General features: G+C 45.7%; 1 protein-coding gene across 7 annotated transcripts in view; it reads left to right on the forward strand.

Moving 5' to 3' along the window:
• LOC115158478 (disabled homolog 1) overlaps positions 1–22,661 on the forward strand; it is a 268,501-nt gene that overhangs the window by 146,294 nt on the left and 99,546 nt on the right. For 6 of the 7 annotated variants that reach the window (XR_003868675.1, XM_029707464.1, XM_029707467.1 and 3 more), the window contains exon 1: positions 21,145–21,410. The exons of the other annotated variant lie outside the window; for it this stretch is intronic. The gene's annotated coding sequence lies outside the window, so the exon portion shown is untranslated. Of the gene's footprint in view, positions 1–21,144; positions 21,411–22,661 lie in introns of those variants that run through there. 7 annotated transcript variants of the gene reach the window in all.

A 22,661-nucleotide genomic window follows, 5' to 3' on the forward strand; every position in this document is an offset into this window, starting at 1 on the left:
ACACACACACACACACACACTCTTACACTCACACACACACCGAGTGTTGTCATTAGAAGTGGGCGGGGCTTTAGAGTGGGCACCAGCTGATCAATGGCCTGTGGTCAAAACTCAACAAGGATCAATGAATGTCTCTGCAGGGGAAAGTGATATGATGAGCTACTACTTCTGGCTACTGGAGAGACATAGGAGAGGAGAGAGAAGGAGGGAAGAGAGGAGGAGAGGAGAGAGAAGGAGAAGAAATGAGAAGAGGTGGGAGGAGAACAGGAAGGTAGAGGAGAAGAGGAGGGGTGAGGAGGAGATGAGCGGAGAGAGGAGAGGAGGGGTGAGTGTCAATTAGTCAACCAGCTCTCACAGTCTCACATCAGAATTATGTTTCTCCAACGTCAAATGTTGAAGTTGTTCCAAAAGTGTTTAAGGTTAAGTTTAGGCCTAACTCCAAATGTTTAAGGTTAGGGTTAAGTTCACTCATTAACTCCAAATTCTTAAGGTTAGGCATTCATTCCGAATGGTTAAGGTAAGGGTTAAGGTTTGGGATAGGCTTAAAACAAAATTATCAAAAACAACTTTTATCCATGGAATTAGAGGCAGAGGCCTTTGCCCATCCACCATCCCTCTCCACAATGCCCCTTCAAAACCAAAACCTACTTAAAAGTAACCGTGCTCACTGATGCCCCTAGTGGCAGGTTTCCATGTCATCTCCCGACGTGGATGGACATTCAACACTGACTTGTATGACTTGTGAACTGGCTGCAATTAGTGTTCATAAATGACAAATGAACGTGTGGCTGCAGTCTAATAACAATTAGACTAGATCATCTAATCACAGCCTGGTGAGTGTAACTGGAGTTTAAGAGAATATTAACAGCCTGGCTGTACAGTCATGTCGCCAGGGCTATAAGATCATCACAGACCACATACTCATTCCCTCATCAAGGTGGAGAGTGACACACACACACCCACACCCACACACACACACACACACACACACACACACACACACAGAGATGCGGTTATTAGTGATGGGGGAGAAATCGATACAGTTACATATCAGAATATTATTTTTGACAAAAAATTGCAATATTATTTTTGCGCTAATCAGCTGTACCTGCACCAAAACACCAGTATTTTCCTTTCGTAGCTTGCTGTCCATCTTCTTTTTAAATAGGAAGCCAACTTGTTTTTAGAACTTTTATTTCCATGACTGATCAAAACTAGTTTTTTCTAATGCTCTCACTTGTCTCTCTGCAGCAGATTATAGTGAGCAATATGTTTGGAATATCAAATCGCAATAAAATCACAGTATCGAATCGCAATATACAGTATATAGAATCGTGAGAATCGCAATTGGATACATACAGTATCATATCAGCACCTAAGTATCGTGATAATGTCTTTTCCTGAGGTCCCTGGCAATTCCCAGCCCTAGCGGATATTATAACAGGCCTTTATTAAACGTTCTCCTGGCCCTCAATAATAATATCTGCCTCTATCTGCAGTCACTTAGGACAGAGAGGGAGGGAGGGAGGGAGGGGGGGAGGGAGGGAGGGACACGGTGAGAGAGAAAATTAGCAAAAGAATGAAGGAGAGTATTTGTGAGAGATATGGTGTGAATATTGAAATCCTATTAGGTTCTGGAAAAGACAGGTCTCCACTCTCCCATATCATGAAATACCATGTCATACCTGGCAGTGCCGTAACATACCTTCAGCACCATTAGCTTATCCATTACAATAGCCATTTCACGCCTTACACACACAGACAGACTGCTCATAACACACACACACACACACACAAATCTCTCCTGTAGGCTGGACGGCTGTGTCTGTTCATCTCTGAAGAGAAAATAACTATGCTCTCCTCTCTTCCGTTCTTTTTATCTCAGTATCTGGCCAGATCTCTCCGATGATCATTCTCTAAATGGAGTTGAGTTATACAGTATGAAACACCACTTACCTTACACACACACACACACACACACACACACACACACACACACACACACACACACACACACACACACACACACACACACACACACACACACACACACACACACACACACACACACACACACACACACACACACACAGACATACACACACACTGTGTATACATGTGTATACACTGCACTAGCTGGGGCAGGCAGTTTAGTAGTTTTGGTATTATTTCGAAGCGTGGTCAGTGACCCTCTAAAGAGCCGCCTTACGGAGTTTGTATACTCCCAGCCTAAATAATGCAGTGACTGAGCTGCATCAAACCCACAGCATGAATAAATAACTACACACACACACACACACACACACACACACACACACACACACACACACACACACACACACACACACACACACACACACACACACTTACTGCCCTCGCCTGCTCTCTACACACTCCCCTTACAGTTAAATCAACAGATAAATATTTCAGAGGTTGCTTACTTGATAACAGTTTAACTCATTTAAGATTTAACTACATTTCAACTTAATGAAGACCTAAAGTGAGAGAGTGAGTGTGTGTAGTGATGTTCTGTGCTATTTTCAACACATCAACAGTTTTCATCAGTATGTGGAGAGACACCCATTCTCCATAGTCTTAGTTACAGAGTTAGGTGTAAGGAACACTCAGTTTCAGATTAAGAGGGCATTGAGTCAAGAAGCAGTGCGGCTTGGCTGGATCGTGTTTCGGGGGACACACGGCTCTTGACCTTCGCCTCTCCAGAGTCTGTATGGGAGTTGCAACGATGGGACAAGACTGAAATCTGCCCCAAATATAACGCTTTGTATTCAGGACAAAAAGTAAATTTCTTTGCCACATTTTTTGCAGTATTTCTTTAGTGCCTTATTGCAAACAGAATGCATGCTTTGAAATATTTATATTCTGTACATGCTTCCTTCTTTTCACTCGGTCATTTAGGTTAATATTATGGAGTAACTACAATGTTGTTGATCCATGCTCAGTTTTCACTGATCACAGCCATTAAATTCTGTTACTGTTTTAAAATCACCATTGGCCTCATGGTGAAATCCCTTCCTTAGGAAGGGCGCGTGTAACTTTGTAGTGACTGGGTATATTGATACACCATCCAAAGTGTAATTAATAACTGCACCACACTCAAAGGGATATTCAATATCAGATTTCTTTTACCCATCTACCAATAGGTGCCCTTCTTTGCGATCCATTGGGCAACCTCCCTGGTCTTTGTGCTTGAATCTGTGCTTGAAATTCACTGCCTGACCTTACAGATAATTGTATGTGTGCAGTGCAGAGAGGAGGTGTCATTTAAAATTTTAAACACTATTATTGCACACAGAATCCATGCAGAGTCCATGCAACTTATTATATGATTTGTTAAAACATAATTCCACTGACATTATGGGGTACTGTGTGTAGAAAAGCGACACAATCTCAATTTAATACATTTTAAAGTCATGTTGTAACACAACAAATTGTTGAGTAAGTCAAGGGGTGAGAATACTTTCTGAATGCACTGTATCTAGATTAAAAACAGTCCTTAGGTGAGCCTGGCATGGTTGGACACTGGCATGATGTCAAGCTGGTAGAGGTCAGCAGGGAATCAGCTCAATTAGCCCTCAGTGAGAGGGTGAAGGGGGAGGGAGAGGAAGAGAGGGTCAAGGTGGAGGGAGAGAAGGTGAAGGGGGAGGGAGAGGGTGAAGGGGGAGGAAGAGAGGGCCAAGGTGGAAGGAGGAAGGGAGGGATAGGGAAGACAGCAATATACAGACGACTGCCAAAAAACTATCTCCTCTTGTAGTATTATCTCTCTCCCTGCATGTGTGTGGAGGCCCGCGTGTGGAGGCCTGTGTGTGGAGGCCTGCGTATGGGGTCCTGTGTGTGGAGGCCCGCGTGTGGAGGCCTGTGTGTGGAGGCCTGCGTATGGGGTCCTGTGTGTGGAGGCCTGCGTGTGGGGTCCTGTGTGTGGAGGCCCGCGTGTGGAGGCCTGTGTGTGGAGGCCTGCGTATGGGGTCCTGTGTGTGGAGGCCTGTGTGTGGAGGCCTGCGTGTGGAAGCCTGCGTGCCTCTCTCTCTATATCCTTCTCCTCTCTCTCTCCACCCCCCCTCTTCCCTTCCCTCCCTCCCTCCCTCTCTATATCCTTTTCCTCTCTCTCTCCACCCTCCCTCCCTCCCTCCCTCTCTATATCCTTCTCCTCTCTCTCTCCACCCCCCCTCCCTCCCTCCCTCCCTCCCTATATCCTTCTCCTCTCTCTCTCCATCTCTCTCACCCTCTCTCTCTCTCTGGTACACAGACAGATTAAAAGCAGGGAAATGGCGGAGTACATGTTAGTCTCTAACCTGAGCTGCTCTGTCTGGTCTCTCTGGGTTTAGACTTACCTCTCGCTGATCTCCTAACTTCACCCTGTGGCTCCTAACTGACACCTGAACTACTGTTGTCCCCAACCAACCAGAGCCATGCTTTTAGTAGGCTAACAGTTATGAAACTACTTTGTTGGTGTGCTGTGTTGTTGTGAACATGGGTTAGTACCCCGGGAAGACAGTGCTCAATGTAACACTCACCAAAAATCCCTCAAATACCCACAAAAGATATATTCCCTCCCAACAGCCTGGACCCTCAGCATCTATATCTCTCTCCAGTTGAAAGGATCTCAGTGTGTCTGTGTCTATGACTCCTGGAGGTGTTTCACTCTTATTGGACTGAATCAGATGCATCTGTGAAGATGAAATGAAAACAGCTCTGCCGCAGTGATACTTAGCGTCTCATCGCTTGCTCATCTCCTGCCTTTCTTTAAAACTAATTACAGACCATTATCACAATTACATCTGCAGGAAGGATACACGTCACCACACACACACACACACACACACACACACACACACACACACACACACACACACACACACACACACACACACACACACACACACACACACACACACAGACACACACACACACACACACACAGAGACACACACACACACACAGACACACACACACACACACACACAGACAGACATACACACACAGACACACACAGACACACACACACACAGACACACACCAGACACACACCAGACACACATACACAGAGAGCTATCAGCATCAGATACTAATCAGGTGGTTGTGTGTGAGGTGATCAGGGACCAGGCTGGGTCTGTCTGTCTGTCTGTCTGTCTGTCTGTCTGTCTGTCTGTCTGTCTGTCTGTCTGTCTGTCTGTCTGTCTGTCTCTGTCTGTCTGTCTGTCTGTCTGTCTGTCTGTCTGTCTGTCTGTCTGTCTGTCTGTCTGTCTGTCTGTCTGTCTGTCTGTCTGTCTGTCTGTCTGTCTGTCTGTCTGTCTGTCTGTCTGTCCGTCTGTCCGTCTGTCCGTCTGTCTGTTCCATACTCATTAAACATGGAGAACATTAGGCTTTTTATAAGACGTGGCTTACATCTGTAAGTCACACTGACTCTAAAACAGACACGTATCTTCCCCTCCCTCTCAAGGTAATGACATCTGTCTATTTCTGAGGAATTGATGATGCCTGGGTGACTGGGCAGAGCAGATAGATGAAAAGCTTCAGTGATGTTGTCTGGTGATCAACACAAAAGAAGACTATATTGACCAGTGCTGTGATTATTGGCTTGGTTTCACTTTGCATATTCCAGTGCATGAGCGACTACCTCTGGTATAGAATACTACATGTATATAGCTGTAGTCTACAGTATAGGAACCCTATGGACTGTTACCTGAAAGGAGCATCCCTAGAGGCAGCTGTGTCTCTGTATCGAGATAACACAGGCTTTGCAGGAGACACACATGGCGTAATGAACAACCCACAGCAGCACACACACACACTCACACGTGCTGGCACGCAAAACTGCTCACTCACATACACACACACACACACACACACACACACACACACACACACACACACACACACACACACACACACACACACACACACACACACACACACACAGCATAATGAGTCTGCACTCCATGCTTGGGTGGGTAGTGGAGGCCACATTGACTGTTCTCTGACTGAATCAGTATGCTACTGGCACGACTCTGTGTCTGCACTACTCTCCCTCCACCTCTCCCTTGCTCTTCCTTTCTTTCTCAGCATCCCTCCCTCCTTCCCTCCTTCCATGTGTCTTTCTCTCTGCATCCCTCCAGCCTTGTGTCTCTCGTTCTCTCCCTCACTCTTAATCTCTCTTTTTCTCCATCTCTCCCGTCCATCCCTCCCTCACTGCATCTCTTGCATATTTCTCCATCAATCTCTACCTCCCTTACTATCTTCATCCCTCTCTCCCTGCACTCTGCTGGTTTTCCTGTGGGTTCCCAGTACGCTAGTCTAAAGAAACTGTTCCAGCTATTGGCTAATGATATTTGTGGAGTGATATTTATCTCCTCGTATTCTAAATATGTTGATGGATTGTACCAAGAGAAAAGGAGGGGAAGATGCCTGTTAACCCCACCCCCTCGGTTATTCTTTGATGATTTGTCAGCCAGTTTCCTCTGACTCCACCCACTGACCTGTCCTCACCGCTGCCTGTCCTTCACACACACACACACACACACACACACACACACACACACACACACACACACACACACACACACACACACACACACACACACACACACCATGGTAACTGTAATCTCCTCACTAACCAGTCACCTCCAGACTGATCGATGTATGTATCAGTCAGTCAGACTGACTAATCAGCTGATAGACAGACAGACTGACTAACAACAGGACACAAGGCCAGCAGACGTATTGGTCTACGATGTCTTTGTGTGTCATTGTGACATGTGTTGGAAATCTGGTTCCACAGTGGTAATCCTTGACTGGGTTACACAGAGTAATCTGACTGCCATATTGAGGGTTTGACTGATGGTTATTTTTACCTCCAACTCATGTCCTATCCAACCATAAACACCTGAAACCCTTGGATTGGTGTTATAGGTCAGATCTGAGGCTTTGTGATCTGGATGTGTGTGTGTGAGCGTGTGTTAAGGAATTATAATCCTGTGAGTAACAGTGTGTCTGTGTGTGTATGTGTAAACAGAATGTGGGAGCTGACCAGGATGTTGCTACAGGAGACAGACAGCTTCCATCTGGAGAATCCCACAGATTACTACAGGAGACGTGTGTGTGTGTGTGTGTGTGTGTGTGTGTGTGTGTGTGTGTGTGTGTGTGTGTGTGTGTGTGTGTGTGTGTGTGTGTGTGTGTGTGTGTGTGTGTGTGTGTGTGTGTGAGAGCATCCCAGAGTTATCTGTTCATCCAAGCTCAGACGCAGAGAACGGTAAAGAAAGGGGTAAAACAGGAAGAGAGAGAGAGAGAGAGATGAGTAGAGAGGGGAGATATAAAGCAGAAGAGCTATGTATATACACTGACTATACAAAACATTGAGAACACCTGCTCTTTCCATGGCATAGACTGACCAGGTGAATCCAGGTGAAAGCTATGATGCCTTATTAATGTCTTGTTAAATCAGTTTAGATGGGGAGGAGAAGGGGAGGAGACAGGATCCTTGTGGAACGCTTTCGACACCTTGTAGAGTCCATGTCCCGATGAATTGAGGCTGTTTTGAGGACAAAAGAGAGGGGAGGTGGGGGGGTAGACGTTGAATTGAGGTCTCACCGGCCTCACCATGCAGTAGCAGTTGAAGACAGTGGGCCTCACCATGCAGCAGCAGTTGAAGACAGTGGGCCTCACCATGCAGCAGCAGTTGAAGACAGTGGGCCTCACCATGCAGCAGCAGCTGAAGACAGTGGGCCTCACCATGCAGCAGCAGTTGAAGACAGTGGGCATCACCATGCAGCAGCAGTTGAAGACAGTGGGCATCACCATGCAGCAGCAGCTAAAGACAGTGGGCCCCACCATGCAGCAGCAGCTGAAAACAGATCTTTATGAGAGTAGCACACATGTTCAGACCAGACCTCCTTGATTTATGATTTATTCATTTCTCATTCTGCCGGCCTGGAATGAGTCTCTCGTTAATAGTTAATATTCCATGCCTTTGCACATGATTGCAACATGAGAAGCAAAGAGAGAGACAGAGCACAGAGCATGAATATGGTATTATTATTGCATAGATATGTAACAGAGGTGGTTTGGTGAACCACGCTGGCGTGATGAGTAAACTTGCCTGGGACCTAAAGACTAAAGCGCATTGGTAGTTCTTTATTTGACTGTACTGATTCCAGTGCATTCGGAAAGTATTCCACAATTTGTAACGTTACAGCCTTATTTTAAAATGGATTCAATAATTTTTTTCCTCATCAATTTACACAAAATATCTCATAATGGCAAAGTGAAAACAGGTTTTTAGTAATGTTTGCAGATGAAAACATTTTAAAAAAATTAAAAAAATATATTTACATAAGTATTCTGACCCTTTGCTATGAGACTCGAAATTGAGCTCAGGTACATCTTGTTTCCATTTTATCATCCTTGAGATGTTTCTACAACTTCATTGGAGTACACCTTTGGTAAAATCAATTGATTGGACATGATTTGGGAAGGCACACACCTGTCTATATAAGGTCCCACAGTTGACAGTGCATGTCAGAGCAAAAACCAAGCCGTGAGGTCGAAGAAATTGTCCGTAGAGCTCCGAGACAGGATCGTGTTGAGGCACAGATCTGGGGAAGGGTACCAAAAAATTTCTGCAGATTGAAGTTCCCCAAGAACATAGTGGCCATCATTCCTAAATAGAAGAAGTTTGGAACCACCAAGACTCTTCCTAGAGCTGGCCGTCCGGCCAAACTGAGCAATCGGGGAAGAAGGGCCTTGGTCAGGGAGGTGACCAAAAACCCGAAGGTCACTCTGACAGAGCTCCAGAGTTCCTCTGTGGAGATGAGAGAAACTTCCAGAAGGACAAACATCTCTGCAGCACTCCACCAATCAGGCCTTTATGGTAGAGTGATCAGACGGAAGCCACTCCTCAGTAAAAGGTACATGACAGCCCACTTGGAGTTTGTCAAAAGGCACCTAAAGGACTCTCAGACCATGAGAAACAAGATTCTCTGGTCTGATGAAACCAAGATTTAACTCATTGGCCTGAATGCCAAGCGTCATGTCTGGAGGAAACGAGGCACCACTCATCACCTGGCCAATACCATCCCTACGGTGAAGCATGGTGGTGGCATCATCATGCTGTGGGGATGTTTTTCAGCGGCAGGGACTGGGAGACTCGTCAGGATCGAGGGAAAGATGAACAGAACAAAATACAGAGAGATCCTTGATGAAAACATGCTCCAGAGCGCTCAGGACTTCAGACTGGGACGAAGGTTCACCTTCCAACAGGACAACAACCCTAAGCACACAGCCAAGACAACGTAGGAGTAACTTTGGGACATGTCTCTGAATATTCTTGAGTGGCCCAGCCAGAGCCCGGACTTGAACCTGATCTAACATCTCTGGAGAGACCTGAAAATAGCTGTGCAACTGCGCTCCCCATCCAACCTGACAGAGCTTGAGAGGTTCTGCAGAGAAGAATGGGAGAAACTCCCAAATACAGGTGTGCCTAGCTTGTATCATACCCAAGAAGACTCGAGGCTATAATCACTGCAAAAGGTGCTTCAACAAAGTACTGAGTAAAGGGTCTGAATACTTATGTAAAGGTGATATATATATATATATATATATTTATAAATACATTTCTAAAAAACGTTTTGATTTGCCATTATGGGGTATTGTGTGTAGGTTGATGAGGAAAAAACTATCCATTTTAAAATGAGGCAGTAATGTAACAAAATGTGGAAAAAGTCAATGGGTCTGAATACTTTCTGAATGCACTGTATATCTGGTATTTCATTATTTAATAGGAAATTATGTGGTAACAATGGCTACTTTGAAGTGCTTACTTCAACTAATTCAATATTATTAAAACCAGTGAATAGCAGTATAGTATTAGTAGATGTAGTATTATGGAGATCCAGTAGCTATCACGTTTTAGGGAAGACCCAGATGCAGACAGTGTTGAAGTAACAAAAGTTTATTACTAGAACAGGGGGCAGGCAAAATGACATGTCAATGGCAGGCAGAGGTCAGTAATCTAGATCAGAGTCCAAAAGGTACAGGACGGCAGGCAGTCTCAGGGTCAGGGCAGGCAGAATGGTCAAAACCGGGAAAACTAGAAAACAGCAACTATAGAAAAGACAGGAGCAAGGGGGAAAACGCTGGCAGGCCTGACAAACAAAACTGGCAACAGACAAACAGAGAACACGGGTATAAATACACAGGGGCTAATGAGGGGAGATGGGAGACAACTGGTCGGGTGTGGAGACAAGCACAAAGACAGGTGAAACAGATAAGGGTGTGACAGTAGCAGTGTGGTTTGGTGGTGGAATCAGCAATGACAAAGTTTCTGTTCTCTGTCAGAGCACAGAAATAACCTCCATGTTTCTAAACAGCAGACATCAGACAACCCTCCAAGAATACAACAACAGTAATCCAGATTAGTACAGCGCTGAGCGCTCCAGGCCAGAACACTGTTGCTGTTTTTTTCTACAGAGAGAAAATTGTGTTTTGTTCTTATTTTAAGTGAAACCCCACATTAAACACAGTTTAAAAAAATATATCTGCTACAAAAAAAGTATTCCTTCTGGAAATGGTGTGTGTGTGTGTGTGTGTGTGTGTGTGTGTGTATGTGTGTGAGTGTGTGTGTATTACATTCTCAGTGTCATATTCAGAGCCCTAACAAACCGTTTGTGGGATTACTGGAATGTGTAGTTACCATGTGCTATTGTGTTTTATTGTATATTAATATAGTGTATTTGAGTGTACTGCAGTAGTAGAGCGTTTACCAGTTCCAGTGTCAGATGGGGACATCTTACTCTGTCTGTGTCCCATATGGCCCCCTATTCAATGCACTACTTTTGACCAGGGGCTATTGGACTCTGGTCACCCTCCCTCTGCACCATAATATCTTTACAATAGCACTACACACACAGAGGCCCATTGTTGTCATATGCACTGCTGGTAGAATGGTAGGTTGGTGGATGATTAGAAAAGTTAATTGGGAGCCAAGCTAACAGCTTTCCCTCTCTCCTTCTCTCCCTCTCTTCCTTGACCTAGTTCCACCCCCCCTCCAACTTCTCTTGCCTCTCTCTCTCCTTTTCTCTGTCTGTCGTTCCCTTGCAGTGTCGTTAATGAGTGTTCTGAGGTTCTAGCATGGTGATGTACTTTAACTCTGTCTCACCCTGTCAAGACGAGAGGAGACATCTCCACTCTCTTTCTCTAATTAGTCTCCTCTCTACCTCCCTCTACCTCTCTCAACATCTATGTACATCTCTCTCTCTCTCTCTCTCTCTCTCTCTCTCTCTCTCTCTCTCTCTCTCTCTCTCTCTCTCTTTCCCTTTTTCCTAAAGGGTAAAAGCCTATTTATAATCACCAAATGGAGATGGCCTTGTGTCAGAAGGGTTATCTTAGTCATGGGTAATGGTAATGCTGAGGTTTCACACATTATTCTCTCTACTCTCGCTGTGTCCAAGAGTATATATAGGTTGTCTTTACTCAGACGAAATGTCGAACTCCTGCATTCAAATAAGAATGAATTTCAACATATTAGTCTTAGCTGAAACCTTATACCTGGGACATAGGGAGTGTGACTCACCCGTTAGAGTGTTGTCCGGTCAACTAGAAAGGGAGGACCAGCCACTAACAGGAGTGTTTGAGACTATGTCGCACTTATAAAAATAGTATAACCCTGTGGTTGAAAGTATCCTGCGTGAAAGGTGAGATAACACATAGTAAGAGCCAGGGCACGTTAAAATAGTCCAGAGTTGACTATACATAAACATTGCAATGCTCGTTGGTGTTGTACACAAAAATAGCCCCTGCTGACGCGTAGTATACCATGTCACAAACTACCTGTGAAGTTTTAACAGTAAGAAGGAGTGATAGATAGACCAAGTGGGGTGACCCGGGTAGATATAGTGGAGCCCAGGGCTTCCCTGCTAATGCAGCCTAGGGTAGGAAGACAGGGAGGCCCCCTCACCCGGGTTAAGAGGGTCATACCACGGGATAATCTAGACCTACGGCGCGCGGTCGAAGCTGACCCACCATGTGTGGTCAAGAGAAGATCCACAGGTAAAGAATACCCTCGCGTTAGTGAACCTAGTAGGACCATCTGGGAGGTGGCCGTACAAGTCACCTCCACACTCTGAGCTGGTGGAGATGTTTCTGTCTCTGAGCTGGTGGGGATGTTTCTGTCTCTGAGCTGGTGGGGATGTTTCTGTCTCTGAGCTGGTGGGGATGTTTCTGTCTCTGAGCTGGTGGGGATGTTTCTGTCTCTGAGCTGGTGGGGATGTTTCTGTCTCTGAGCTGGTGGAAATGTTTCTGTCTCTGTGCTGGTGAAGATGTTTCTGTCTCTGAGCTGGTGGGGATGTTTCTGTCTCTGAGCTGGTGGAGATGTTTCTGTCTCTGAGCTGGTGAGGATGTTTCTGTCTCTGAGCTGGTGGGGATGTTTCTGTCTCTGAGCTGGTGGGGATGTTTCTGTCTCTGAGCTGGTGGAAATGTTTCTGTCTCTGTGCTGGTGAAGATGTTTCTGTCTCTTAGCTGGTGGGGATGTTTCTGTCTCTGAGCTGGTGGAGATGTTTCTGTCTCTGTGCTGGTGGACATGTTTCTGTCTCTGTGCTGGTGGACATGTTTCTGTCTCTGTGCTGGTGAAGATGTTTCTGTCTCTGAGCTGGTGAGGATGTTTCTGTCTCTGAGCTGATGGAGATGTTTCTGTCTCTGAGCTGGTGGAGATGTTTCTGTCTCTGGGCTGGTGGGGATGTTTCTGTCTCTGAGCTGGTGGAGATGTTTCTGTCTCTAAGCTGGTGGGGATGTTTCTGTCTCTGAGCTGGTGGACATGTTTCTGTCTCTGAGCTGGTGGACATGTTTATGTCTCTGTGCTGGTGGACATGTTTCTGTCTCTGAGCTGGTGGAGATGTTTCTGTCTCTGAGCTGGTGGGGATGTTTCTGTCTCTGAGCTGGTGGAGATGTTTCTGTCTCTGAGCTGGTGGACAGGTTTCTGTCTCTGAGCTGGTGAAGATGTTTCTGTCTCTGAGCAAGTGGGGATGTTTCTGTCTCTGAGCTGGTGGACAGGTTTCTGTCTCTGAGCTGGTGGGAATGTTTCTGTCTCTGAACTGGTGAAGATGTTTCTGTCTCTGAGCTGGTGGAGATATTTCTGTCTCTGTGCTGGTGAGGATGTTTCTGTCTCTGAGCTCGTGGAGATGTGTCTGTCTCTAAGCTGGTGAAGATGTTTCTGTCTCTGAGCTGGTGGGGATGTTTCTGTCTCTGAGCTGGTGAAGATGTTTCTGTCTCTGAGCTGGTGGGGATGTTTCTGTCTCTGAGCTGGTGGAGATGTGTCTGTCTCTAAGCTGGTGAAGATGTTTCTGTCTATGAGCTGGTGGGGATGTTTCTGTCTCTGAGCTGGTGAGGATGTTTCTGTCTCTGAGCTGGTGGAGATGTTTCTGTCTCTGAGCTGGTGGACATGTCTCTGAGCTGGTGGACATGTCTCTGAGCTGGTGAAGATGTTTATGCCTCTGAGCTGGTGGGGATGTTTCTGTCTCTGAGCTGGTGGGGATGTTTCTGTCTCTGAGCTGGTGGAAATGTTTCTGTCTCTGAGCTGGTGAGGATGTTTCTGTCTCTGAGCTGATGGAGATGTTTCTGTCTCTGAGCTGGTGGAGATGTTTCTGTCTCTGGGCTGGTGGGGATGTTTCTGTCTCTGAGCTGGTGGAGATGTTTCTGTCTCTAAGCTGGTGGGGATGTTTCTGTCTCTGAGCTGGTGGAGATGTTTCTGTCTCTGAGCTGGTGGACATGTTTATGTCTCTGTGCTGGTGGACATGTTTCTGTCTCTGAGCTGGTGGAGATGTTTCTGTCTCTGAGCTGGTGGGGATGTTTCTGTCTCTGAGCTGGTGGAGATGTTTCTGTCTCTGAGCTGGTGGACAGGTTTCTGTCTCTGAGCTGGTGAAGATGTTTCTGTCTCTGAGCAAGTGGGGATGTTTCTGTCTCTGAGCTGGTGGACAGGTTTCTGTCTCTGAGCTGGTGGGAATGTTTCTGTCTCTGAACTGGTGAAGATGTTTCTGTCTCTGAGCTGGTGGAGATATTTCTGTCTCTGTGCTGGTGAGGATGTTTCTGTCTCTGAGCTCGTGGAGATGTGTCTGTCTCTAAGCTGGTGAAGATGTTTCTGTCTCTGAGCTGGTGGGGATGTTTCTGTCTCTGAGCTGGTGAAGATGTTTCTGTCTCTGAGCTGGTGGGGATGTTTCTGTCTCTGAGCTGGTGGAGATGTGTCTGTCTCTAAGCTGGTGAAGATGTTTCTGTCTATGAGCTGGTGGGGATGTTTCTGTCTCTGAGCTGGTGAGGATGTTTCTGTCTCTGAGCTGGTGGAGATGTTTCTGTCTCTGAGCTGGTGGACATGTCTCTGAGCTGGTGGACATGTCTCTGAGCTGGTGAAGATGTTTATGCCTCTGAGCTGGTGGACATGTCTCTGAGCTGGTGGAGATGTGTCTGTCTCTGAGCTGGTGAAGATGTTTCTGTCTCTGAGCTGGTGGGGATGTTTCTGTCTCTGAGCTGGTGGAGATGTTTCTGTCTCTGAGCTGGTGGAGATGTTTATGTCTCTAAGCTGGTGAAGATGTTTCTGTCTCTGAGCTGGTGGGGATGTTTCTGTCTCTGAGCTGGTGGAGATGTGTCTGTCTCTAAGCTGGTGAAGATGTTTCTGTCTCTGAGCTGGTGGAGATGTTTCTGTCTCTGAGTTGGTGGAGATGTTTCTGACTCTGAGCTGGTGAGGATGTTTCTGTCTCTGAGCTGGTGGACATGTTTATGTCTCTGAGCTGGTGAGGATGTTTCTGTCTCTGAGCTGGTGAAGATGTTTCAGTCTCTGAGCTGGTGGAGATGTTTCTGTCTCTGAGCTGGTGGGGATGTTTCTGTCTCTGAGCTGGTGGAGATGTTTCTGTCTCTGAGCTGGTGGAGATGTTTCTGTCTCTGAGCTGGTGGAGATGTTTCTGTCTCTGAGCTGGTGGAGATGTTTATGTCTCTGAGCTGGTGAGGATGTTTCTGTCTCTGAGCTGGTGAAGATGTTTCAGTCTCTGAGCTGGTGGAGATGTTTCTGTCTCTGAGCTGGTGGGGATGTTTCTGTCTCTGAGCTGGTGGAGATGTTTCTGTCTCTGAGCTGGTGGAGATGTTTCTGTCTCTGAGCTGGTGGGGATGTTTCTGTCTCTGAGCTGGTGGAGATGTGTCTGTCTCTAAGCTGGTGAAGATGTTTCTGTCTCTGAGCTGGTGGAGATGTTTCTGTCTCTGAGTTGGTGGAGATGTTTCTGACTCTGAGCTGGTGAGGATGTTTCTGACTCTGAGCTGGTGAGGATGTTTCTGTCTCTGTGCTGGTGGACATGTTTATGTCTCTGAGCTGGTGAAGATGTTTCAGTCTCTGAGCTGGTGGGGATGTTTCTGTCTCTGAGCTGGTGGAGATGTTTATGTCTCTAAGCTGGTGAATATGTTTCTGTCTCTGAGCTGGTGGGGATGTTTCTGTCTCTGAGCTGGTGGAGATGTGTCTGTCTCTAAGCTGGTGAAGATGTTTCTGTCTCTGAGCTGGTGGAGATGTTTCTGTCTCTGAGCTGGTGGAGATGTTTCTGACTCTGAGCTGGTGAGGATGTTTCTGTCTCTGAGCTGGTGAGGATGTTTCTGTCTCTGAGCTGGTGAGGATGTTTCTGTCTCTGAGCTAGTGAAGATGTTTCAGTCTCTGAGCTGGTGGAGATGTTTCTGTCTCTGAGCTGGTGGGGATGTTTCTGTCTCTGAGCTGGTGGAGATGTTTCTGTCTCTGAGCTGGTGGAGATATTTCAGTCTCTGAGCTGGTGGACATGTTTCTGTCTCTGAGCTGGTGGACATGTTTCTGTCTCTGAGCTGGTGGACATGTTTCTGTCTCTGAGCTGGTGGACATGTTTCTGTCTCTGAGCTGGTGGAGATGTTTCTGTCTCTGAGCTGGTGAGGATGTTTCTGTCTCTTCTCCCTGTGTATCCCCTATGTCTGTCTCTGTTCTCTGTTCTCTCTGTTCTGTACTGTTCTAAGGAGACCTGATGCTCTGTGGCTCTGCTGCCTGTCCCTCTGCGGGAGACGGGAGATGTTTTAGTACATTAAATATCTTGCGATCTACTCTGGAAAATACTGTATCTCTTTCTGTCTCTCTATTGTTTCACTCTAAACTGATCTTACTTCATCTGTCTATTTATTTAATGAGAGCTGATAAGTCTATATCGCTCTGCCGTATTAAGGAAATGTGGTGTGTGTGTGTGGACGTGTTTAGCTATACTTATAGTAAACAAATAGTAAACAAACAAACATTTTACCAACTGGAGACATTTTGCTGTTCCCCACAAGGTCAAATCCAATTTCTAGGGGGTTACGGTTGGAATTAGTGTTAGGGTTAGAATTAGGTTTAGGGTTAGGAGCTAGGGTTGGGGTTAGGAGCTAGGGTTAGAGTTAAGGTTAGGTTTTTGTGTTAAGGTTAAGGTTAGGGTTAGGGTAAGTGTTAAGGTAAGGGTACAGGTTAGGGTTAGGGGTTAGGGAAAATAGGATTTTGAATGGTACTGAGTTGTGTGTCCCCACAAGGTTAGTTGTACAAGACTGTGTGTGTGTGTCAGTGGTGTATTAATGAAATCTGATGGGTTGTCTTGAGGGCATTTACCCACAAAGCTTCATCCTGATGAGAGCTAAAACATGTGTGACATTTCACTGAGGCTCATCTGAAACAAACATACGCACGTGTGCACGCACACACACACTAGCACCACCCCCACTCCCCGTCCTCTCTTTCTGTCACTGAACTTTGTAATTCTTGTTCTCTCTCCCTATGTCACACACAGTCTGTATCACTCTGTAAATGTATGGACAGACCAAAATGACAGAAAGAAAAAGAGGAGAGGAGACAGCTGCTGTTGTCTTCCCTGGTTACTCCAATACAGAAAATAATTGTATAACATTCAATTTATATCAAAGTACCAGACATTTCTCTGTTGGAGAGGTCACTGGAGAGCCCTACTTAGTGAGGCTGAAAGGAGAGACAGCGAGGGAGTGAGACAGAGAGAGAGAACAGAGAAAGAAAAAGAGAGAGAGACAGAGTGACAGAAAGAGGGAGAAAGAGAAGGGAAGGAGGGGAAGATGCCTGTTAACACCACCCCCTCGGTTATTCTTTGATGATTTGTCAACCAGTTTCCTCTGACTCCACCCACTGACCTGTCCTCACCGCTGCCTGTCCTTCACACACACACACACACACACACACACACACACACACACACACACACACACACACACACACACACACACACACACACACACACACACACACACACACACACACACACACACACACACACACACACACACACACACCATGGTAACTGTAATCTCCTCACTAACCAGTCACCTCCAGACTGATCGATGTATGTATCAGTCAGTCAGACTGACTAATCAGCTGATAGACAGACAGACTGACTAACAACAGGACACAAGGCCAGCAGGCGTATTGGTCTACGATGTCTTTGTGTGTCATTGTGACATGTGTTGGAAATCTGGTTCCACAGTGGTAATCCTTGACTGGGTTACACAGAGTAATCTGACTGCCATATTGAGGGTTTGACTGATGGTTATTTTAACCTCCAACTCATGTCCTATCCAACCATAAACACCTGAAACCCTTGGATTGGTGTTATAGGTCAGATCTGAGGCTTTGTGATCTGGATGTGTGTGTGTGAGCGTGTGTTAAGGAATTATAATCCTGTGAGTAACAGTGTGTCTGTGTGTGTATGTGTAAACAGAATGTGGGAGCTGACCAGGATGTTGCTACAGGAGACAGACAGCTTCCATCTGGAGAATCCCACAGATTACTACAGGAGACGTGTGTGTGTGTGTGTGTGTGTGTGTGTGTGTGTGTGTGTGTGTGTGTGTGTGTGTGTGTCTGTGTGTGTGTGTGTGTGTGTGTGTGTGTGTGTGTGTGTGTGTGTGTGTGTGTGTGTGTGTGTGTGTGTGTGTGTGTGTGTGTGTGTGTGTGTGTGTGTGAGAGAGCATCTCAGAGTTATCTGTTCAACCAAGCTTAGAGAGAACGCTAAAGAAAGAGGGAAGTCAATGTAGAAAGATACAGGAAGAGAGAGAGAGAGAGAGAGAGAGAGAGAGAGATGAGTAGAGAGGGGAGATATAAAGCAGAAGAGCTATGTATATACACTGACTATACAAAACATTGAGAACACCTGCTCTTTCCATGGCATAGACTGACCAGGTGAATCCAGGTGAAAGCTATGATGCCTTATTGATGTCTTTTGTTAAATCCACTTAAATCAGTGTAGGCTGAGGCTGGGAGGTGCAACTCAATATTAGGAAGGTGAAAAACATCAGGGAAAAATATTCTGTTTGAGAGGTGGTAGGGAAGACTACATCTCTGTGAAGTTTGGCTTGGAATACTACCCACTGGGCACACAATGGTTAAATCAACATTGTTTCCACGCCATTTTAATGAAATTACGTTGAACCAACGTGGAATAGATGTTGAATTTAGGTCTGTGCCCAGTGGGTTCCAATCAGTGGCGTATCCAGTGAGTATCCAGGCCACGCCCCCCCCCCCCGTAAATCTGATTGCCGACCCCAGTGGTCCCCCCAGAGTACAGATAGGTCGTCTCTGAATATATTGATCATTTTGACCAAGATGTGCACAGACAGCAAGTCTCCAAAAATGCCAAGATAACCTGTCTAAATGACTATCTCCCCGTAGCACTCACATCTGTAGCCATGAAATGCTTTGAAAGGCTGGTCATGGCTCACATCAACAACATCATCCCAGACACCCTGGATCCCCAACAGAGGGCTGTAGTGGAGCGGGTTGAGAGCTTCAAGTTCCTCAGTGTCCACATCACTAAGGATCTATCATGGTCCACAAACACCAACACAATCGTGAAGAAGGCACGACAACGCCTCTTCCCCCTCAGGAGGCTGAAAAGATTTAGCAGGACCCTCAGATCCTAAAAAAGATCTACAGCTATACCATAGAGAGCATCTTGACTGGCTACATCACCGCCTGGTATGGCAACTGTTTGGCATCAGACCGCAAGGCGCTACAGAGGGTAGCGCATACGGCCCAGTACATCACTGGGGCCGAGCTCTCTGACATCCAGGACCTCTATACCAGGCAGTATCAGAGGAAGGACCAAAAAATTGTCAAAGACTCCAGGCGCCCAAGTCATAGACTGTTCTCTCTGCTACCGCACAGCAAGCAGTACCGATGCACCAAGTCTGGAACCAACAGGACCCTGAACAGCTTCTATCACCAAGCCAACAGGACCCTGAACAGCTTCTATCACCAAGCCAACAGGAACCTGAACAGCTTCTATCACCAAGCCAACCGGACCCTGAACAGCTTCTATCACCAAGCCAACAGGACCCTGAACAGCTTCTATCACCAAGCCAACAGGACCCTGAACAGCTTCTACCACCAAGCCAACAGGACCCTGAACAGCTTCTATCACCAAGCCAACAGGACCGTGAACAGCTTCTATCACCAAGCCATAAGACTGCTAAATTGTAAGTCCGCGGAGCTATTTGGTTAACTATTTAACTATCTGTGTTGATGCTCTTTGCACTAACGTTTTTGACTCATCACATACGCTGCTGCTACTGTTTATTATCTGTCACTTTATTCCTAGTTATATGTACATATCTATGTCAATTACCTCGTATCCCTGCACATCCACTCTGTACTGGTACCCTGTGTATATAGCCAAGTTATTGTTACTCATTGTGTACTTATCATTACTTTTATTTTTAAGTGTTTTACTTTCTAGTATTGTTCTATTTTCTTTCTTTCTGCATTGTTGGGAAAGGCCATTAAGTGTGAATTTCACTGTTAGTGTACACCTGTTGTTTACAAAGAATTTGACAAATACCGATAAGATATATATTTTTATTCATCAATCTCACCGGGAAACGAATCAGAGAGAGCGAAACAGCGTCTCTCGATCTACTGAAACTAATGTGTAGCCATGTATCTGATGCTGTCTGGCAAAAAATAATATGGCATGCCATATTATTTTTGGCCAGACAGAGGGCCGCTGTTTGCCTCGCTCGGGTGCTTTCTCTGGTGAAAAAGCACATTTAAGGAAAGGACTATACATGGATAGACACGAATGAGAAATCATTTTATTCGTTTGTTTCCTTTTTTATTGAAAACATTTTTGGGGAAGCCTGGCATCCATGAATACACACCACTTTGTAGGCGGAATGTCATTACACTTACGATGTTTGAAAATAGATGTCCCTTCTCATTCAAATGGCGGGTGCACAGTGCACTGTCCGGCTGCTGGACTTTCTTTGGAGTAGAAGAACGTGCGCAGGTAATCAATTTAACCTACTTTTTGAAGAGATTTGTTTGACAATCAGATAAAAATATAATCTGGTTGTGTTCATGACACATTAACGGTAATACATTTTTACAGTTAAATTACATATCTTTGCTATAAAGCACATAAAAGATGTTTGTCCACGCAGACATAGGATTTCCCGTTAAAAACATAGAGACCGCCTGAATGTCACGGTATAATTCGCACTCCGGTTGGCATTTTCTAGTCAATTTACTGCTGAATGCTAATAGCTGTATATAAAGTCCTGATCTTGAATACAAACACTGTAACAAGGCTTTTGGGATTGATTTATGTTTAAAACAGGGAAATGTACCAAACTTAAGCGGAAGTATTTGTGATGAACCATCATAACTAGATTTAAAAATCCACCTTGCATCGATTAAGGTTCAAAATGTTTTTCTATGACCTGTATTTGTCAGCCAACTCTGATTATAAACACCCCACACAATATATTTCACTTTCCTCACTCCAGACAAATTCAGATGTGCTGTTCTAGTGTTGTTTTGACATTTCTATCTGTTTTTTTTAACTCTCATCCATGCAACTCTCTCTCTTTACTTTCAGTTTTCTTACGCATCTCGGTTTTTGATACTCTTTTTTTTTTACCTCCCTCCACACACTCTCTCACTTTCCCCTGAAACCACGAAACCAGGACGGCCCAGCAGAAAAATAGTTAACCCTGCTTTCTGATTGGCTGTCTGCCCTGGCGTTCTGAGCTACCCTACAGAGAGAGGTAACTAGGCAACTTCAGCGGCAGCCGAACAGAGGGAAGGAGAGAGAGAGAGAGGTAACCACGAAAATAGGGGGGCTAGAATAAAGGGAAATTACGCGCGGAAATAGGAAATCCTGACACTGTTTTTTTTTTTTTATATATCGGGGTAGTGGGATGTAGGCGGGATTCAGTCACTATCCTTGGGATGGGAAAGTGGATAACCGCCGCTTCTGAAACCTTGTTTGTGGATGTTGGGAATAACCTGGATGGTTGTTGGATTGTAACCTCGCAGCAGAATGGGAACTAACAATAGTCCTACTCAATCTCGGACCGGCAGTAAGAAGGTAAACCAGTGATGAAAAGGCATTTGGACGAAATGAAAGCTTTAGTTTTACGCAGATTAGCATAGAAATATCGCTGCAGAATGTAGTGCATGGCAGGTGTTTTGTAAATCGGATGTTTTTCCAGACAGACAGCCTGTAGAATAATGTTTTATAATATTCACTGCAGCGCAGATCTCCACTGCTGCTGCATCAGGGTTTAATGGTTGGAAAAGAAAGTCTTTAAAAGTAAGCTTTAGACTTTACAGTGTGTAGAAATTACTCTCATAGTGTGTGTGTGTGTGTGTGTGTGTGTGTGTGTGTGCGCGCGCGCGCGACTGTGCGTGTGTGTTACAGAAATGGGGAGAGAGCAGGCAATTGTTTGCTGCATTGACATATTTCAGTGAGCGTGCATGTGTGCGTGAGTGAGTGTGTGTATGCGGATATTCCTGTGCTTTCTCACTGTTGTCTATACATTCCTGTGGAAATCGTGTATGGCCTCCTTGTTATTCTTAAAAGATGACAATGTTTTTCCACAAAATGATCAGATGTCTCTAAATCGTCTAGCTTCCATATTAAGGCAGTCGGGTTCTACTTGGTGTTCTACCACGTCAAGTTAGGGAGCCTCTCTCTTTTCCTCTCTCAGGCTGTTGAATGACCTCTGTGCTGAATCCTGCCTTGAGGAGAATGAGTTGAAGTGTAACTGGGCTGTTCTGATATTGATCAGCTACTGGAGGAGAAATGTAATGAATACTACTCTGTCAGGGGCTAGGGGGGAGAGAGGTGGAGAGAGAGAGAATAGGATAGAGGATAGAGAGAAGGTAGGATAGAGAGAAAGATCTTGTGAATGGGCATCCCAGTCGGTCTGTGCATGGCTCCGCTGCAGCTGAGAGCCGCATTAATCATGAAACGGCTACACACACACACACACACACACACACACACACACACACACACACACACACACACACACACACACACACACACACACACACACACACACACACACTAGAGCTATAGCTGCTCCTCAGTCTTGCTCTAGCGCTTCACAGAATCTGTCCACTAAGTCTTCACCCATGCAGGCAACTACCTGCGTCTGTTTCTGTTCAATCCCCTCTGTGCGTGCCTAAAGGACGTCACGCTGCTTGCTTAGCGAGTACCACTTCCTCCTGATTCGGCTCGCACCCAGGACCTCTTCCTTGCTAGCACATGTGACCACCCAAACGTCTTACCAGTGAAAAGCTAACTATTCGCTGGTGAAAGTGGGGACACTTC

This window comes from Salmo trutta, chromosome 22 (genome assembly GCF_901001165.1).
Source record: "Salmo trutta chromosome 22, fSalTru1.1, whole genome shotgun sequence".
In the NCBI taxonomy this organism is placed as follows: domain Eukaryota; kingdom Metazoa; phylum Chordata; class Actinopteri; order Salmoniformes; family Salmonidae; genus Salmo; species Salmo trutta.